General features: G+C 36.3%; 1 pseudogene; it reads left to right on the top strand.

Annotated features, from left to right (window-relative positions):
- The first annotated feature begins 799 nt into the window (after positions 1-799).
- Positions 800-21,670, top strand: LOC128869856 (uncharacterized; annotated as a pseudogene).
- The last annotated feature ends 411 nt before the right edge of the window (positions 21,671-22,081 follow it).

The following is a 22,081-nucleotide window of genomic DNA, read 5'->3' as shown; positions in this document are numbered from 1 at the left end:
TCATGTTGCAATCGGAAGAAAAGTGGGAGGAGATAGCTGCATACGCTACTAGAGTTCAAAAGGAACTCAGATACATTGAGCAAATGAGACGCATTAACCGATAGACATTGACGAAGCTATATAGCTAACCAGCCCTGCGAAGTAATACGTTGAAGCAGCTCCGCAGGGAGAGTGGTGGAGGAGACGGAGTTCGAGGGTTTAGTACGTAGGTGTACTGTTTTGCAAGTCCAGACAGTATCAAAATTACTGACTGTGCTAGGTTCCGAATGAGGTGTACCCTTAGCAAGCAGTATGAATCGTGCATGCCGTCTAAGTTGACGGTATCTACGAAAGACTCCCCCTTCGTTAACAAAAAAAAAAAACACACTGCAGCCTACAGCCCATGCCATATGGTGACATCCGTAAACTCGCGCATGCGCGTGATATTACAGGTGCGAGGAGACGCAAACGCCTAGACACGTAGAAAATGACGCGGATTTGTGTAGTCCACATCATCAAAATTATTATTATTATTAAATAATATTTAATATTTAAAAATATATTCAGTGAAAGTGAAGTAAAAATTTGCAAATTAATTTCCAGTTCGAACAGGTATGTATGTATTCATAAATTTTTCTAAATAGTGGCTGAGCAGACTCTTGTTCTTGTTGAAAATTCTGAGGGAAGAATAATTGTCGTTCAAGCCGGCGTACATCAGGTCAATTCATCGCAAAGTCCAATGAATCTGACCTCAACTACATCCACAAAGACGAGGAAATCAGTCGCTCAGCGGTATCGTGAATATAGACAGAGAAAAAAGATGCTGGAAGATGCCAATTATATTGTCGCCCAAATACCAGTTGTTTCTCCAGTTATTGTGAATGTGTCTTCGAATGTGAGTGATATACAAGTTGATTTTGCTGAAGTGTTACAATCTCAAACATTAGAAATAGAGTGTGATCCTCCCGCCACTTCAGCCGCACTTCAAGAATCAACTATACCACATGTTCCCATTGATGTAAATGAGCAAGACACATATAGTGCTTATCTTCAACATTATGAAGCTCACCAGGAATTTATGAATAAATTTACAAATGGATTTGGCTATGTTTGCACAATTTGCGATAGATTATGGTTCAAAGCAGATTTAAAACCACCAGTAGATGCACACCAGGAAATTTTACACACTATTTTGCCAAATATTTCTATGGAGGATATTTTGGCTTGTAATACGTATTTCTCTTCTTTGAATAAGGAGAACATTCCAGCTATGTCAGTGTATAACGGATTTAAATTTTCTGACATTCCGGATCATCTACCACCGCGCGATATAATATCAAAGAGATTTATATCGCCTCGGATTCCCTTTATGTAGATCAGGAGATTGCGTCACTTTAATGGTCAATGTGGTATCTCTGGACAAATTATAAATGTGCCAGTTTGTGTGAATACCATGAATAAAAATCTCCCACGAAACATCGATGATGATCATTGCATAAATGTAAACATCAAACGCAGAAAAATTCATCGAACAAGCTATCTGCACGGAATGGTAAATAAACGCACAATAAAAGCTTGGTTGCTTTATCTAATATCTTCTCCACTTTATCGTATGTACGGAATAATTATTGATGAAGCCTTCTTCAATGGGGAACAAATTACGCCTCAAATACGTCTCGTGAACTTATTCCTATAGATGAATCTCTTAATGCTCAACAACAAATACTTCTGTGGAATGAAGATCAGTATCTTCGCATTGCACCAGGTGAACAAAATCTTCCAAACAGTCTACTATTCGATGAGTATGCCGAAGAACTGTCATTTCCAGCGATCTACTTGGGTCAATTTAGAACTTTCCGAGAAGAAGTTCGAGTAATGCCATTTTCGATAGCATCGAGTGAGCTGCGTAGATCAGATGGACGTGCTAAAACACCATACCATTTATTATATATGGCGATGAAAATTATGAGTCTTCGTGTGCGCGATTCCCTCACAGTGGCATTTAAACATATGGGCAAAGACATTAAAGTTACCCGGCAGCCAATTGAAGACGAAGAGTACATAAACAATTGTATTGAACAAAATCTCTCATTTCTACGGTCTATTTCCAATTCTGCATGGTATTGGTCCAATCAAAAAAAGATCTTTTCGCAATGATCAGACAATTGGGAAAACCTACAATTTGTCTCACTATGAGCTCGAATGAAAATGATATAAGTTAAAATATGGAAGGGAAATTTCTGATCAGACTCCCGCTGAAAAAACTACATTGAAAAAAACAACACTAGTTAATGAAGATGCAGTTAGATGTGCAGTTTACTTCAAGAAATTAGTGAATGTGTTAAGAACAATCTTCGCATCCAAAAAATGCAGTCCTTTTGGAAAAAACTATATTCTAAATTATTTTAAAAGAATTGAATTCCAGCATCGTGGTAGCCCCCACGCTCATATTTTGTTGTGGCTGGCAAATGCTCCGTCTGATGCGTTACGTGATAATAAAACCGAAGCAGTTGCATTAATTGATCAACTTATATCAGTTTCATCAAGTGAGGCATCAACAAACATAAAACTTCAGAAGCATAAGCACACGTTCACGTGTTACAAGAAAATCGTTTCCAATAGACCTCAACAGTGTCGATTTGAAGCACCATTTATGCCATGTAGAAATACAAGTATTCTGACGCCGATGTTTAAAGAAGAACCTGGCTTTCAAGCAAAGGTATTACAAACATTACAAAAGTATCCACGATCATTTTGGGAAAACGTACTTCGTGCAGGAATCAAACGCCCCAGAGTCTTCATCAAACGCCAACCTCATGAAAAATGTAATAATTTATTGAATCCATTCTTGTTCCACGTTTTAAAATCGAGTATGGATATTAAATTTATCACTGACCTATAAAACGTTACAATGATATTGGTAGCATTGCAAAACGCTATGGAGGAGCATTCGACGCATATTGAAAAATGAGCTCAAGTTCAAGGCTTACAAGTTTCAAAAAGCACATGATCTTTCACCCCAGCCAAAAAAGTTCGGTGCGAAAGAGCAAAAGAGTTATTGCGCTTGCACGAACGTGGCGAATTTCCTAACATTGTGTTTTCTGATGAAAAAAATTTCCCGATTGAGCAGTTCAGAAACACTCAAAACGATCGTGTTTGCTTGACCGAACGCTCATATGAGAATTCGAGCCTACGTATGGCCACTCGAAGCCATTTCCCATCGCAAGTAATGGTTTCGGTCGTAGGACTCGGCGCCGTCTCATAAAGCTCTTGTGAAGAAAGAATGGTTAAAAACTCATGTTCCACACTTCATTTCGTCCACACAATGGCTTTCGAGTTCGCCAGACGTAAATCCGATGGGCTAGACGCAAATCCATATGGTCTATCCCAAGCGATTATACGAGAATGGGCCAAAATACCTCAAGATCACATTCGAGCAGCATTCAACACATTTTTTGACCTTTTGAAGGCTATATTCAAGGCAGAAGGTGGCCATATCGAGCTAAAGTGAATATATGTTAAAATTGTAAACATTTTTGAACAATTTTGTCTTTGAAATCAATAAAAACTAATTTCACACAAAAAAGTTATGGTGTTTTGAATAGGTAACACTTCTCACGTTCACCCTATACAATGACAATGAAGATTTAATTCTTAATCATCGCAAAGAATTTGAATCTAATTTAGATACACAAAGAACAATGGAAATTTTTCGAGCTTTATCTCGTGAAGATGAGTTAGAAAACCCGACTGAGGTTGAAGTTGCTGCGGATCGTTGTCCTGATGATAATCCATTTCACCAGTTATATAATGATCCACGTGCTGATATGAATGCAGACATTACTCTGGCTACATTGAACAGACTTGGGCCAATCGCAAAGAAAAGAGAAAATCTGATGTCGACTCCTCAGTTTTACGAATTAATGAGAATGGGAATAAAAAACAAGGTGAATTATTACGACACGTAATATCACATACTCTGTCATTGAACAATTCTCCATTTCATATATTTCTAGCCGGGCCGGCAGGATGTGGCAAAACTTTTGTAATAAAATTAGTTATGGAAATATACAATCGCTAAAGAAACAACGATGGGATCTGCATTGCTTACATTACTTGTGCTTCCACTGGAAAAGCAGCAATAGCAATTGACGGCACTACAGTACATACAGCTCTGAAAATTTCTTTGTCCAATCTTTATCAATTGTATACTGAAGACGTTTATCAATATTGAGCTTTATTCAAATACGTCAAAGTTTTAATCATTGATGAAGTCAGCATGATCATTGCGGAATCACTGGGAAGTATTGATGCACACCTGAAGCAAATAACTGGTAATTATAATACAAACTTTGGAGAATTGGACATGATCTTGATAGGAGACTTTCGACAATTGCCTAAAGTTAGAGCTATTCCGATTTAAAAAGAAGTAAAGCAAAGAATCCACGTACCACTGTGGCAAGGAGTTAAGTTTTTATTTATTTATTTATTTATTTAAGCCTATGAATTACGATCCTTACAGAATATGATACAAAAGTTGCTTAGATTAAACTACAAATATATTACATGTATTTAAAAACTATACTAGCTACTAACTAACTATAATATAGAATTCAAAAGATTTAAAAATGCTGTTCTTGAAAGCGAGATATCAAGAAGAACATCATTATAAACGGCATTTAATTCCCGTAAAGCACGAGTAATGGGAGCATTACTGGCATACGTAGTTTTAAAGTTTCCCCCATAATAAGGGTAGAAGTTCCTAAGAGATCGCTGGGGAACATTAAATCGAATCCTTTCCAACAAGTAGGGACAATCAATTACTCCAGTAATAATATTATGAGTAAAAGACAGACACAGTATAGATCTATGAATCTCTAAAGACTTGAGACATATAAGCATGAGACGAGCAGAATATGATGGCATGGTATCAATAAAATTCAGAGACCGAAGGGCATATTTGATTCTATTGATAGCTTGCTGACTACAAGATCTCCAAATAAAAGCAGCATATTCTAAATGAGATCTAACAAAAGATGTATAGAGTAACTTAATGGTATAGGGATCAGAGAACTTAGTGGCGTTCCGTCTGACGAAGCCCAACATCGAAAAAGATTTAGAAGTGATATAATTTATATGGCTACTAAAAGAAAATTTGTTATCGAAGATGACTCCAAGGTCCTTAAACTCGCTAACACACTGCAGAACACATGCCGAGATCCTGTACTTAGTGCACAAAATGTTAGATGTTTTCGAGTAAGATATTTGGAAGCACTTAGATAAGTTCAGCGAAAGTCGTGAATTCTGGCACCACAAGTAAAGCCTATTCATATCGGCTTGAAGTTAATGGCATCCTCTTGCGTCTTGATCGATGTGAAGATCTTAAGGTCATCAGCATAAAGCAAAAATTTAGCAAATGTGAAACAACTTTTGATGTCATTAATAAATAACACAAATAAAAGCGGTCCCAAGATACTTATTTGCGGAACACCTGAGGTGGCAGCAAAGGAGGTAGATGAAATACCATCAATTGTTACAACACAGTGTCTATTGCTCAAATAAGAGTTTATCCATTGCAGATATGTAGAATGAAAGCCAAGACTAGCTAATTTTTTAACTAAGACTCTATGAGAAACTTTGTCGAAGGCTTTCGAAAAGTCGGTGTAAATACAGTCGACCTGGAAGCCAGCGGAGAAAGAATCAATGCAGTATTCACTAAAAACGGCCAGATTAGATACTGTAGATCTGTTAGCAATAAGCCCATGCTGATTAGGGCAAATTAAAGATTTAACGGCAAAACTCAGCTTTGCATAGACCGCGTGCTCAATAATTTTGGAAATAGTTGACAGCTTAGAGATAGGCCTATAATTTCTAATGTCATTTTTATTGCCACTCTTAAAGAAGGGCGTAATGAAAGAGAGTTTCCATGCGTCAATGAAACACCCCGACGATAAAGATTTGTTGAAAATAATTTTCAGGGGATAGACGAAGGCCGGACAATTTTTTATCAAAACTGCTGAAAGTCCATCAGCATCACTACTCCTTCTAGATTTTATGTATTTCCAGAAGATTTTGGGATTTGCTTTAATGTTTTAACTCTATATTGTTAATATAGCTGTTACAGAGAGATTTATTTAAATCGTTGAAATCTTTTAACGCTTGCTTATATTTAACGAAGTACAAATGATTCTTTGTAGATTTAAACATCTTGAAATAATTATTTTTAAGATTTTTAAGCTTTTTCAAAGACTTAGAATACCAGGGCAATTTATAGGGATTTTTCTTTCTGAGCGGAATGTTATCTAAGCAGAGTTTAGACAAAATGGACTTAAAAGCAGAAAAACTACTAGATGTGTCAAGTTCAGCAAATAAATTATCCCAATTAATGTCCAGTAATAAGTCATTGAAATTGACAAAATCGCATAATGAATAATTGAATGATAACCTGGCATCAGACGGAATAGTATCAAAACAGTAAAAGTCGAGTTTGACAACTAAGGATAAATGTTGCTTATCTTTAGGAGTTATGGGATTCAAACATTCACTGATCTTAGTTTATGTTATTACTTACAAATATGAGGTCCAAGATTCTATTCAGAGCATTAACAAAATTATTAATTTGAAATAAATTAAATTTAAGAATATTATCAATCAAATATAATTCATGATTTGCAGTAACATTATTTGGTGTGAGAATAGAGTTAGAGACACTAGTACACCAATTTATCTTACTTAAGTTGAAATCACCTGATACACATACATGATTGTCATTTAGATTATTTGAGGCTAGATATATTATGTTGTCAACATGCGCTTTGTGCAGCTCGTATGAACTTTCAGGCGGCAAATACGAGGCAAGTAGATATAAAGAGCCTTGTGAGTTGGGACAACTTATGCAGACGCAGATCTGATCCAGTAGAGAGTCACCGTTCATGAGGGGTATAATTATAATAAGTTTTACCAACTAGATGAAGTGATGAGGCAAGCTAATCGGGTTTTTGCATTAGTGCTGACGAAAATAAAGATACTAACGAGCAATTTTTATTGAACATATATATTAAAAAAGGAGAAAACTAAGATGCCTCAATATTCATAAATTTATTATGAATGTATAAATATATAAGGTACAGCTGCTACTGGGTGCCCATCTGGTCTAAAACTGTTTCACGCTTGAGCCGCCGACGATGAGTATTTGGCTGAAGCAAAGCCAATGCTTCAGCGTTGACATGTGTACTTAAACGTTGTCTGTGAGCCATGGCGTACTTTTTCGCCACGTCAGTGATGGGTAAGATACCAAGATCACGATGGAGGTCGAGATTTCTCACATAGTATGGAGTATTGACGATGTTGCACAACACTTTATTTTGGAATCGTTGGATAATAGTCATGCAAGATTCGCTTGAGCATCCCCATAGCTGAATGCCGTACGTCCAGACCGGTTTGAGTATTTGATTATATAGCAGTAGTTTGTTGTTCGTTGACAGAATAGAGTGTCTGCCAATAAGATAAAGAAGGTTTTTTGTTTTTAATTCCAGCTCTGCACGCTTTTTCTTGACATGCGCCTTCCAACGCAGTTTAGCATCAAGGGTTATACCAAGATATTTTGCCTCGTTGACGTACGGTATATTTACGCTGTTTATGTAGACTGGCTTGTAAATTGTTTATTTCAGGCCGAATACAATGTGAACTGATTTGGAATTATTTAATTTGATAAGCCATTTTTTGCCCATGTTGCAATAGAACTCACCGCTGATTGTAATTTTGTCGTTGTAGTCTCTATCACTTCTCCAACTGCTAGGATAGCCGTGTCATCTGCAAAGGTTGCGGTAACGTGTTGCTCGTGAACCGGTAAGTCATACGTACACAAGAGGTACAAGAGAGGGCCTAGGATGCTTCCTTGAGGTACCCCCGCGCGTGCTTTTTGCAATGATGAATAGGCGTTGTCAAGTCTGACACGAAAGTATCTGCCATCAAGGTAGGAAGAAAGGATTTCGCAATAATTCCTGGGCAAAATTAATTTTAATTTGTGGAGTAAGCCCGTATGCCAAACTTTGTCAGACGCCTGCGAGACGTCAAGGAACACCGCTGCGCAAACTTTGTTTTCCTCTATCGCACACTTTATGGTTCTAACAACCCTGTGAACTTGCTCGATAGTGGAGTGATTTTTTCGAAAGCCAAATTGGTGCGTTGGAATAACTCTCTTGTTTTCTATAATAGGCAACATTCGAGTCAGTAACAGTCGTTCAAAAAGTTTGGACAGCATTGGTAGCAGAGAAATAGGTCGGTATGAAGACACATCATTTGGCGATTTTCCGGCTTTCAGAATCATAATTACTTGTGCTGTCTTCCAGTACATAGGAACATGAAGAATTTCTGCAGTTATGAGGTCAAAACCAGGCGTTTTTTTCGTTTTCATTTTGAAAATTTCGCTCATTACTTCTTCGTTACTAACTGGCTCAATGCTGACATCGCTTTCAATCCAATTTGACGAGATGTCAATATCTTCAGATCCATCATTGGCACAGAAGGTTTTACAAAGATTCTTTGCAAATAAATTTGCTTTTTGCTCATTGGATTTTGCCCATTGGGTGTCGTTTATTTTCATGGATGCTATGTGTTTTATCGGTCGGTTAAATGACTTTGCTGCCTTCCATAAAGAGTAGTCTGTGGATTTATCAGATGTGAGGCTCTTAAGAAATCGATTGAAATTATCATTTTTGAATGTCTGAATTTGAACGTGTAGTTGTTTTGTTGTTTGGTTGAGTTTCAATTTGTCCTCAGGATATCTGGTTTGCTGCCAACGACGTCTAAGTTTTCGTTTTTTATTTATCAGCAACTTGATATATGATGGGTATTTTTTCTTGTTTGATGTAACAACTTGCTGGGGCGTACTGTTCCAAGCTGCGTTTTGAATTATTTGCGTGAACTGAAGCACGGCATCATCAAGATCATCAACAGTCACGATACGGTCGGTGTCTACAACTACAGCTTGTAATTGCAGTTGCAAGTACTGCCAGTCGGTGAAGTTATTAAATAGACGAGGAGACGTTTTATTTAGTACCGCATTCCCTGATATTTCTAAAAGGATCGGTGAGTGGTCAGAGTTCAGATCGAAGCCTTCAGAAATAGAAAGATGGTTTGCGGGAATATTTTTGAAGACAAAAAAGTCAATCAAATCAGGTACTTTGTTGGTGTCTGTAGGCCAATATGTTGGCTTGCCACTTGAAATTATTTCGCAACCTCTTTGTCTTATGGCTTTAAACATTTCGCGCCCTTTTGTACGTGCTTAGCGTTGAAATCGCCTCCTATAATAAAACGTCCTTTGTATCTTTCGATGAGAGATACGTAATCTTCAGATTTTAGTTGATGTCTGGGTGGGCTGTATAAAGCTGTTAGTAATATTTGTTGCTCGAAGGCCTTGACAGAAACGGAAGTTGTTTGAAATTCCTCGGCGCTGAGTTGGTCTTCCAAGTGGTGGGTTATATTATTTTTTATGAGAACGGCGCTGCCACCTCTTGCACAATTGTTGGGGTGAATAGTATGGTATAGGGAATAATGTTTAAAATTCAAATATGAATGTCTTGTGAAGTGTGTTTCAGCTATTAGGCAGACGTCAATTTCGTCGTTGTTTAGCAGAAATTCTAGCTCTGTTTGGTGTTTAGCTAGACCGTTGGCATTCCATAATATTATTTTTAGTGTTTTATTCATAGTCAAAAAATTGCATGTTTTGTTCAAGGGCACACAAGCGTTTTTCAATTGATTTGAAGATTTGGCCTTGTTCATTTAATTTGCTTAATATACCTGTAAGGGAAGTTTGCACAATAGGTTCGTTCGTTAATAAATTTTTGGTAATTTGTGCGTATGTAGCCGGTTTATTTATTATAGGGATTTTTGTCCGATTATTTGTAAGACTTGTAGTAGTTGTAGCACGTTTTGGGATTGTGTGTTGTTTGTTTGTACTGTTTACTGGTTTTGAATTTTGGGATCGCATTTGCGTTCTAATCTTTTGGAGTTCTTTCGCCACTATACAGCCTCTGTAATTTGCAGGGTGGGACTCTCCGCAGTTACAACACTTTGGGCTTTCTAGCTCAGTTTTTTTGCAATCAATGGTGGCATGCTTACCTGCACATTTGACGCATCGTGAGGGTTTCCCGCAAAAGTTTTTAGTATGGCCAAAATATTGGCAATTTTTACACTGCGGTATCAGATTTGTAGATTTGACAGGTTCAACTTTTACTATGGTGTTCAATATATTTTGAATTCCGTAAATTTTTTTCACATCTTCAGACGGATCGAAGGTGATGAGAAACATTTCAAGTGGTTCCTTTGTTTTCCACTTGAGTTTGTTTATGGCGCTTAAAGCATTTAGCCCTTGTGATTTTAAGTCATTCACTATTAAATCGCTGTCGCAGGAATGGTGCAGATTTTTAATTATTACCTTAATAGGTCTATTTTGCTTATTCTCATAGCTGTGCCAAGGAATATTTTCATTTGACAACAATTTTGTTACAGACCGATAGTCATACGAATCGAACGTTATCACTTTGCATGCATCGTTGTTTAAAAGTTTAATGAAAAATTTATTTTTTATTGTGGTAATAAGTTGACTATGAAGTTTTTTAAAATCATTATTACCATTGATAATTATTGGAGGAGGACGGGGTATTTTATTAACTTGTTCCGTTTTTGTTGGTTTTGTTGAATCATTAGCACTACTTGCAGATTTTGATGGTGTTACAGCTTCAGGAGAAGATTCAGCTTTACGTTTTTTGGATGGCCTTTTTTTCTTTAGGATCCAGTCGGTTTCTCTAGCAAGCTCTTCTTCATCAGTTTCATAAACTTCAACACATGTTTTTTTTGTAATGTTTAAATCAGTTTTATTATCATCAGCGCATATAGCAGATTTAAGTTTGCCGTTTTCTATTTTAAGATGGGATATCTCATTTTGTAGAGCAGAGCATAATTTTTCTAATTCAACAATTTTTTGCATTAGGTCTTTATTACGCACTTCACTGTTTGGGTTGGAATGATTGGGCCCACCACCCTTTGGTGGAGAACCCATTTCACCTCGGTATAGGCCGTATGGTAACACTCTTTTCGTAGCGTCGATAATGCAGTCAACGGTGACAGCTGGTTGTCAGCCACACGAGATTTGTTTACACTCGCGATAGCGGAGTTTTGTTTATTGTAAATTTTTTCTTTACAGTTTGCTTTTGTTTGCTTTATTAACGTAAATTTTCCACTAAAAATAAATGTCGTGATTTTAAGTGCTTGTTATGTACTGGTATTCGTTTGCAGTTTCACACTCCTACAAATGCAGTGCTTGCTATTGTAGTTTTTATTATTCTCTTAAGGAATTTCGATCCCTTTTCTTCACCCTGTTTTCAGTTCTCTTTAACACAAATTGTATTTGTAACACTTTCACCCCATCGTATGGCAACTGCCATAATTTATGGGTTTATCAAGTATCTTATTGTGGGTTTTTAAGGTATCTTAGAATTTTTTACACGATTTCGCACCCGTCTGTTATTTTAACGATTTGTTTATATTATTGCGATATTTTTTCACCTATTACAACATTAATTTTGCAAAATTCACGCAGTCGAAAACACAACGACTACTTCGCACGACCGTTGGCAAAAAAATAGCTAGCGTGATATGTCACATAGTTTGTTTTCTGTGCTACTGTAAACAAGTCAAGCTCGAGTGTGTTCTTCGGATTCTCTTTTATGACTTCAATTGGCTCAAAATGTTTTCCTCGGAGCGGCAACTTGAGCTTGGGAAACAGGATAAAGTCACATGGAGCCATATCAGGCGAATACGGTGCTTGCGGAACGATATTAACATTATTTTTGTTCAAATAATCGCGAACAAGACGTGATGTGTGAGCTGGTGCATTATTGTGATGCAAGAACTATGACTTGTTGTCCCACAATTCCTTCCTTTTAAGACGAATGTTCTAGCGCAAACGCATTAAAACGTCTAAATAATATTCAGCGTTAACCGATTTTGCGATTTGTTGGAATAACAAAATTTCAAACAAATTCTTTGTTCAACTTGAATTTCCCTCGTTAAATTCGAAGAACACACTCGAGCTTGACTTGTTTACAGTAGCACAGAAAAAAAACTATGTGACATATCACGCTGAAATTTGCGATGTAAGCTTATAACAGTCCTACCAAAAAACACAAAATTTATTTTTGCCATATGTCATCCGCGGGCCGTTGTCGGTATGTCGGAAGGTATGTCGCACTGTCACGTGTTACTTCCATTGATGGATTGTTAATAATTGCACGCAAGGTTGATTTGAGATTCTACCATGGCCGGAGACCATCAACAACAATGATATCATTGCAAGCAGAATTTCTAAGACTGTCGATGAATTGTTTGGAAACTTTTGATCAACAAATGATTCAGTTTATAAAAGAAAGAGAAAGATTGTCGATATACTGTTTTAATTGTCAAAGTCTACGTGCTGATGTATTGAATCCAGTTAGGGAAAAGTGCAATGTGATAGTTTTTCATGAGACTTGGTTGCGTGAAGGCGAGGAAATCAGTTTACCGAATTTTAACTGCATCATCCAGTGTAAAGGAAGTAATGTTCGATCCGGAGGAGTCGCTATCCCCCACAACAAAAATGATACCGTGAATGTCCTCACACCACACTTACAATTTACCGCTGTGCAGTCAACATCAAATGCAGCTATAGCAGAAGATGTCAGTGATATTTGTATTTCTGTGTGCCGTGCGATAAATGGACAAAAATTAGATATTGTGGGTGTCTACATAACTCCGAATTTACATATCAACGACATTGTCGCATTTTTACGTGGTTTGTTATTAAGATACACTCGTGATGGTGGTAAACTTCTTCCTCAACGTGACGATCTGAAACCTCTAATATTAACTGGAGATTTCAGTGTAAGTTTTGCATCGGACACTTCCATGAAATTAAAAGAATTTTTGGAGCATCAACTGAATTTACTGACCGCTATATTTCAACAAAAAAATCAGGAACAACGATAGACGCCATATTTTCTCGCTATATCGACACAATCGAGTCAAGAACATATATATCCTATTTCAGTTATCACAAACCGATTGTAACCACTGCTGCTATTGCACCATCAATACAAAATGTACCGGCTAATGAAGCAGCGACTAACCTACAAATTTCAGAAATAAATGAATTGTAATATTATCCACTATTATTGTATGTAATTTTATAAAAAATCATTTCAATCCTCCTTAAAATATTTAAATTTAATCCAGAAATTAAGAAGTTTCACGTCAAATATGCGCATATAGTGCGGCTGGCCTTTTTTAATTTCTTCTTGGTCTGTAAAGTGGTGCATATTACCAGAGAATGTTAATGCAATGAGAAGGAGCAAATGTTAAATCAGCTTTTTTCGAGTACTAATTTGTAGATTCAAACTAAGGTAATTTCAAATTCAACTTTGCTCACGAGTGGGGAATTGCAGATATTTACCACGCAAGTGACGCGAGTGGAGGGTTTCTATATTTACTTACCACGCTAGGACAGGAATTCAGATATTTTCTGCGTTTACCAAACTACTGAGGAAGTTCATAAGATTTTTCGGCACACTACTAAGGAAATCGAAGCGAATAAATTAGCGAATAAGAAGGCCGCGCGGCAGTTAGTTTGTGGTGCAGAAGCTAAAGTCGGCGGAATTATTCGTTTTTTTTTTGGCACGTATTTAATCCAGGTGTGATTTTTTATCCCTTTCATACATATGGATTCGTTTGCCAGTGCCAGTTTCATATAAACGTAGCGACGAACAAAATAACTTTTAGGCCAGCGCCGGCAGCACAGCGCGATAGCCTAGCGGCTAGCAATGTGGGCTTCCGATCCAAAATCCTTGGTTCGAATCACAAAAAAAAAATTTTTTTATACATTTATTTTATTTTGTTTTATGATATGTTTATGAGGAGAATTTTTTCATGGCAGAAATACACTCGGTGTTTTGCCATTGCCTGCTGATGGGCGACCGCTATTAGAAAAATGTTTTTATTAATTTTGCTTTCACCGAGATTCGAACTGACGTTCTCTCTGTGAATTCTGAATAGTAGTCACGCACCAACCCATTCGGCTACGGCGTTTGTTTACTTTGACTGGTGACCGAAACTCTCACACAATTACACTTTTTTATTTGTTACTAACACATATGCACTCGTATTTGTTTGGAAATCGACTTTTTTTTTTGATTCTCCGTCACCTTTGGCAAATGTGTAAGCAGTAAGCAAACTTTATTCATATATTTTTTCTCAATTTTGCATCAATAGAAATAGAACAAAAGAAAACGTTAAATGGCTGTCAAAGCAATAAGTCAGAAAGATATCTTTTCTCTCTTTTTGATATCAAAGTAGGCCGAGAATCAAATTGTCAACCTTTGGCAAATGTGTAAGCAGTAAGCAAAATTCATTCAAATACTTTTACTCATTTTTGCATCAATCAAAGTAAATAAGCGCCGTAGCCGAATGGGTTGGTGCTTGACTACTATTCAGAATTCACACAGAGAACGTCAGTTCGAATCTCGGTGAAAGCAAAATTAATAAAAACATTTTTCTAATAGCGGTCGCTTTGCAAACACCGAGTGTATTTCTGCCATGAAAAAATTCTCCTCATAAACATATCATAAAACAAAATAAAATAAATGTATAAAAAAATTTTTTTTTTGTGATTCGAACCAAGGATTTTGGATCGGAAGCCCACATTGCTAGCCGCTAGGCTATCGCGCTGTGCTGCCGGCGCTGGCCTAAAAGTTATTTTGTTCGTCGCTACGTTTATATGAAACTGGCACTGGCAAACGAATCCATATGTATGAAAGGGATAAAAAATCACACGTACACAAAATTTTTGGCACGATTTTCCCAACGCTTTTAACAAAGTGATTGCAAAGGGGCGGGGCTAGTGACCGTTTAACGGTCACGCGTCCCGGTAACGTGACCGGTCACGTGACCGGCACTCTTCTTGCTGGGCAGCAAAACCTGCGTGCATATGTGTTTGTAACAAATAAAAACATTGTGTTAGAGTTTCGGTCACGCAGGTTTTGCTGGGCAAACGCGCAAACACACATACATATGCATATAATTACGCAACGCGCATACACGCATATGTATATAAATATATATAAATATATACAAACCTTCAACGAACGCAAAATGTATGCATACAAAAAACAACAACTGCGACCGTCTTCTTGTCCGTCAGTGAAAAGATGGGATATGTATACCCTATGAGCAAAAAGAATCGGGAAGGTGATGTTGACTGTTTTCTTCGATTGCCAAGGCGTAGTGCACCATGAGTACCTTCCATCGGGCCAGGCAGTCAATAAAGAATATTATTTATCCGTTTTGAAGCCTTTGAGAGATGCTGTATATTGCAAACGGCCGAAAATGTGAGCAAACAATTCTTGGATTTTGCGTGATGATAACGCGCCATCGCACCGATCAAAGAGATCAAAGAGAATACAACGAAGGAGCTGAAGGCCATGTCGGCCTACCGGGGCTGTTTGGAGGACTGGGTTAAACGTTGGCACATGTGCGTTGCTTCAGACGGGTCATATTTTGAAGGAGATAATAAAGATTTGCCTTAAATTTAACTCTGTTTTGTTTAATTTAAACATTCCCGGTACTTTCTGATCATAAGGTACATATATGCGGCTTTGCGGACAGCAATGTGTGATTCGCTGGAAGTCGCATTATGCATACATACATACGGAGCCGCGGCCACTCGACATGACAAAAATTTAAGATTTATCAAATATTGGCAAATAATTCCACGCGAAATATTCCAATATTGACTATTTTTGAATGGACGCGAAATTTGGCATATGGGTGGCTCGTTTTATGAATGAAATTGAAATATGAGCTCGAACTTATGAATGAACTTTTTGTTTTTGTTCTAAATTGTTCAGCGCCGTCGCTGATAGAATCATGGCCGCTGCGACTGCGTCTACGAATGTATTTTGCTTTTGTAGTCGCTAGGCTTAGATTTTAGCTTTGGGCGACATGCGCATGTGTGGTATGTGTTTTTGTTGTGTTCTAGAACATTTTAGAATGTGTGGTGGTAAAGCGGCCATCGCGTTGCGCTTGCTGTTGCTTTTGCGTCTATCAAAGTATTGTGTTTTTGTAAGTACAATATTAGGAATATCGACTGGTGAAAGACAAAAGTACACGGAAGCAAGAAGGGAGCGCTTGTGCTCGCGCATATATGCATGAATGTATGAACGTGCGTGGATGTAGTAACATATTTTTTTTTTTTTTTTTTTATAACTTACTTTATTTGCAATCTATCTACTATAAGACATTCAGCAAATTAGATCTTATAAGATAATGGCAGCGGTAGTTTTGCTTTTGTGCAAATCTACATAGAAATTACAACAGCTTATTAACTTGTACAGTTCGTTCTTAAATTATTAAAATTAATTAGTACTTCAAGATTGCTTAAATTCATTGTTTGTTAATATTATCACTTAAGATTAACTTACTTAATTTTACCTTAAAGTTTATAGGTTGAGTAGATTCATACTAGAGGAATGGCAAGTCTAATATATGATTGCGTTTTAACCGTATAGTTTTATTGGTTGTGTCTAATAAACAAATAGCAGCTGGATTTATGTGATTAGATAATCGTTTCAGATATCTAGTACTATATTTTCGAATTTCATTCTTTACAAAAGGAATACCTAAGTCCTTATGGATAGATTCATTGGTAATAAACCAAGGGGCATTAACAAGGCTTCGCAATGTTTTCGATTGGTAACGTTGCAAGATCTCCACATTGGAGTTGCTAGCAGTTCCCCATAGCTGTATTCCGTAGGTCCAAATGGGTTTCAGAATAGCTTTGTAGATCCGTATTTTGTTTTCTAGCCTAAGTTGAGAGTTACGGCCAAGCAGCCAGTGCATACGTGTTGTTTTAATTTTTAGTTGTTGTTGCTTAGCCTGAATGTGACTTTTCCACGTGAGGCGTCGATCAAGATGCATCCCTAAATATTTAACTCTGTCACTAGTGGGAATTTGTTTATTATTTAAAAATACAGCAGGGTATTGCTCTTTTCTTAATGTAAAAGTGACATGTGTAGATTTTTCGGAATTAACTTTTATTTTCCATTTGTTAAGCCAAGACTCCAAAATTTGGAGTTGATTTTGCAAAAGATATGAAGCTTCTACAGGGGACTCGTTATAAGCGATAAATGCTGTATCATCAGCAAAAGTTGCTACTTCTACTTTTTCTGAATTGGGCATATCAGCTGTAAATATAGTATAAAGGACAGGACCTAAGACACTACCTTGGGGTACACCGGCATTAATGTTATAAATTTCAGATGAGGCATCCCCGTACCTTACATAGAAGTGTCTGTCACTTAAATAAGATTTAAGTACCAGATAGAAATGTGCTGGTAATATCTTTTTTACTTTGAACAGAAGTCCCTGGTGCCATACCCTGTCAAATGCTTGTTCAAGATCTAAAAAGGCTGCAGAACAGTATTTTTTCTCTTCCAGTGCAGCTGTAATTACATTTGCGACCCTGTGGCACTGCTCTGGTGTACCATGTCTTACTCTAAACCCAAACTGATGTTCAGGTATGATGTTATGATCCTCAATTACAGGCAACATTCTTTGCAAAAATATTCTTTCGAAAATGTTACCAGCAGACTAATAGGACGGTAAGACTTGACACTATTCTCGGGTTTATTGGGTTTTGGTACCATGACCACAATGGCACATTTCCACTGGGTGGGATAATGGTATAAATTAAGAATAGCATTGTATATTATGGTTAGGAATTGTATAGCTTTTTCAGGAAGAGCCTTAACTACTTTGCTATTGATGTAGTCATATCCAGGTGATTTGTAGTTATTTAATCTATGAATTTCTGTAGTAACTTCATTATTTGATATCTTACTGATTGGTAAGTCCATTTGACATATGAATGCAATTATTTTGTAGGAAGTTTAGAAGGCAAGTACGTATATATGTATGTATATATGCTAGGACATGAAATGGGTATATATGTATACATACATAGAGCAGAGTTGTTTTTGCACTTGTTAGGAAGAAGTGCGTATGTGTATTTGGTTTCTTGTAAGAATGTGATGTGCTGTGACATGTGTACATATGTACATAAGTCAAGGTTATTGGGCATACATGCATATGTACATATGTATGAAAGGAAGATGATGTTCTTGCGTTTGTGCATTATTGTTTTTCATATACAAATGTACATACATACATACATATGTATGCTGTCGAATACATAAACTATAAATTGACATACACTATACATAAAATAAGTGTTGATTTATCTTAAGCCGTTCTTTTTTTCTGAATGCAAATACCTCCTATTGACATGTACATACATACATATTATGTATATTGTCATATATGTATGTACCATCATTTATGTACATATAGAGTATACGTTCATTTATGAATGTATGTAATGAAAAACTTCATGAATTACTTTCAGAATTTATTAAAACTTATTCCTGTCGCGCGCATACATATGTACATATGTACATATCTACGTAGACATCACAAACCTTTTGTTCACAACGCAGGCGCAGAAATAAACGCTCTGCGTATTTGTCCTCCCCACGTGACTCGCCATAAATTCTCGGCGCAAATTTTTTTTTTCGTTTTTAAATTTTTTTTTTTTTAATGTAATCGTAAAAAAATTTGTAATACATTTTATGTATCCGCTTATCATTTCAAAAGTAACAAAATGGTAAAAAAATAACCAGTGAAAGAAATCAACGCACCGCCTATTTTTCCTCGCCACATGTTAGACTCGATTTCAATTCCCGGTGCAAACTTTTTTTTATTAATTTTTTTTTTTTAAATTCGTTTTTTTTTTAATGTAGTTGAAAAAAAAAATTATGTAATAAATTTTACGTATTCGCTTATTATTTCAAAAAATACGAAAATAGTAAAAATTTAATTGGTTTAATGTATTTATCCTCCCCACGTGACTCGCCATCAATTCTCGGTGCTAATTTTTTTTTTTTCGTTTTTAAATTTTTTTTTTTAATGTAATCGTAAAAAAATTTGTAATAAATTTTATGTATCCGCTTATCATTTCAAAAGTAACAAAATGGTAAAAAAATAAGCAGTCGAAGAAATAAACGCACCGCCTATTTTACCTCGCCACATGTTAGACTCGATTTCAATTCCCGGCGCAAACTTTTTTTAAAAATTTTTTTTTTTAAATTAGTTTTTCTTTAATGTAATTGAAAAAAAAAATTATGTAATAAATTTTACGTATTCGCTTATTATTTCAAAAATACGAAAATAGTAAAAATTTAATTGGCTTAATGTCGAGGTGAGAAATGTGTTGTGTGTTGAGGTGAAAAATGTGTGGTGTTTCTAATGTGGGCAAAAGTCAGTGAGGTGTCTATAAACTCGGTGTGCTAAATTCCCTTACTACAAATCTTTCAAATCTCAATTGTACTAAGAAAAGCTCACAGTAATATTTGCACCTTCTCATTGCATTAACATTCTCTGATATTACGTAAGACCACTGTAAATCCTCTTTAAACCCTCTTTCACTTTATTCTTTTAGCATGTGGTGTAATATTTTATATATATACATATATATATTTGCAAGTTTCTTTCTTGAAGGCGAACTTTATTATTTGCAAAAATTTTTAGAAATCACTCTTTAATTTTTTTATGCATTCTACACCTTTAACATATATTTGTGGAGTCTTATTTTTTTCCTTTTTAGTCATTATTTACATTTTGTGACAGTGAATCTTTAATTTGCCCACTGTTTGCAGATTGAGCAAGTTCTTCTTCATCATCGGCATCTATGTAAACCTGCAAGTTTGTTTGCAGAAGAAGTTGACTGAGGGTTGATGTTGCTTTTATTTTTTTGTTACTGGCAGCCGATGCTGACACCTTTGTAGGTGAGTTCCGTGCTCTTTTAATCACATGTTGCTTTTTTATTGCAGCTGATTGCGCAGACGCAGACAAATGGGTCGCTAGAAGTAGTCCTGTTGATTCAGCTGTTGTTTTTGTTGTAGCATTTTAAAAGACGGCTGAACAAGTTGTTGTTGATGAATTTGTTGTGGTAGTTGTAGGCGCACCAGTTGTGCTCACGCATGTTGCGGAGAATACGGGACTGCTTGATATGGTGATCAACATAACTTATGCTGAAAACAGTGAAGCCCGCACGGAATTTCCTTACCGCATGCCCTTACCGTGCACAAAACTGAGCAAAACTATTTCCCGTAGATAACAGCTGTTTTAGTTGGTTACATACATACAAACAATATTTACAAAATACATCGGTGACAAATGGATGAAGAAGACATCGAAATTTGCGACTTATTTCTTAATTTATTTCAACTATATATTTTACATAAAAAATGCAAGGACCAAAAAAAGTGCAGAAGGTATAAAGTTCGGCCATTAAATATGAATTGGGGCACTAGTGGTTATCAAATCCAAGTGTTCCGCCGAATGAAAACATTGGAGCCTGATGAATTGTTTTCACACACAAGGATGTCCCCGCCTGTGTATGAGCTGCTTTTAAAATTAGTGAGCAGTTCATTGAAGAAGCCAAAACAGCGGATTGGTCCTGAGGAAAGACTATCTTCAGTTTTTGCTGTATGCACATTGAGAAAGCGAGGGTTCAAGTCGATTAATATTTATTTCTTATTGGTTGTTTAGATATTTGTCACAAGGTGTATCTGTGAAGAGCATTGCATGGAGTTATAAGTTAGGTGCAACGACTGTGCGCAAAATAATACAGGAAACTTGTGAAGTTATCTGGCGGCTACTTTCTCCAGTTTACGTTAGCGAACCTACAGAATCCCAGTACAGGGATATTGCGAAGGATTTTTTTGATATATGGAACATTCCAAATTGTGTTGGTGCAATCGATGGCAAGCATGTTGCAATCAAATGTCCAGCCAAGTCAAGTTCGATGTATTACAACTACAAAAAATTCTTTAGCATCGTTCTGATGGCCGTTTGTGATGCCAAGTATACTTTCACTGCAGTAAGCATCGGGAGTTATGGTAGTCAGAGTGACGGAGGTAATAAAATTTAAATGTAATAAGTTATTTCACCTAATACATATGTATATTTTACAGGCATTTTTCAACTTTCATCGGTTGGACAGAACTTGATGCAAAATACTTTGCCACTACCGCCTCCCGCGCGTATATCTATGGAATCGCCCCAACCATTACCACATTTTTTCGTTGATGCGTCCATATCCCGGTTTTAACTTACCAAGAACCAAGCGGATTTTTAGTTATCGCCTTTCAAGAGCGCGTAGAGTAATAGAGAACAGCTTTGGAATATTAACGGCGCGATGTAGAATTCTTCGCACCACGATTGAATGTGACCCTAAAAATTGCGAAAAAGTAGTGCTAGCCTGCATTGTTTTACACAATTTTATAATTTTAAACGATCACAATCGTTGGTATTGCCTTGAAAATTATGTTGATCGACAAGAACCAGGCAACATCGTTCATTGTGGGAATGGCGACGAGAAATTAATAGTGAATTGTCATTACCACGTATGCGGACTACAATTCGGAGAGCCTCAACAAATGCATTTAATATCCGCGATAGGCTTGCTGATTATTTCATAAACGAAGGAGCTTTACCATACCAAGATGACATAGACCTTTCCATTGGCGGACCCTACATATAAAATTGAAAGACATGTGAAGTGAAACAAATATATATATTATATAATGAATTATTTTATTATTTATGTTTATTTATTTATGAATTTTATTTACGAACTTTTAGATATGCAATTTATGTACATAAATATACTTACAAATATAAAGTCCAACTGTAAATTTATGCATTTGGAAATATTTTCATTCTTCAAGTAGTTCTTTTATTATTTCAAAATTCAGGTACAAAGTTTACATATCGTCCCCTTAGTATTAAAATAGCCTATCAATTTTTTGATGTTTTGAGAAAATGAATTTCAAACTTTTTGTCGAAAGTAGTTCTCACTCAAATCTCGTTATGTCTGTAAATATTTATTATTTTTTGACTGACGTTTTGACCCACTTTGTGGAACTAGAATTTGACAAAATTTTGACCACAT

This window comes from Anastrepha ludens, chromosome X (genome assembly GCF_028408465.1).
Source record: "Anastrepha ludens isolate Willacy chromosome X, idAnaLude1.1, whole genome shotgun sequence".
In the NCBI taxonomy this organism is placed as follows: domain Eukaryota; kingdom Metazoa; phylum Arthropoda; class Insecta; order Diptera; family Tephritidae; genus Anastrepha; species Anastrepha ludens.
This window is presented reverse-complemented; position numbering and strand designations above follow the sequence as displayed.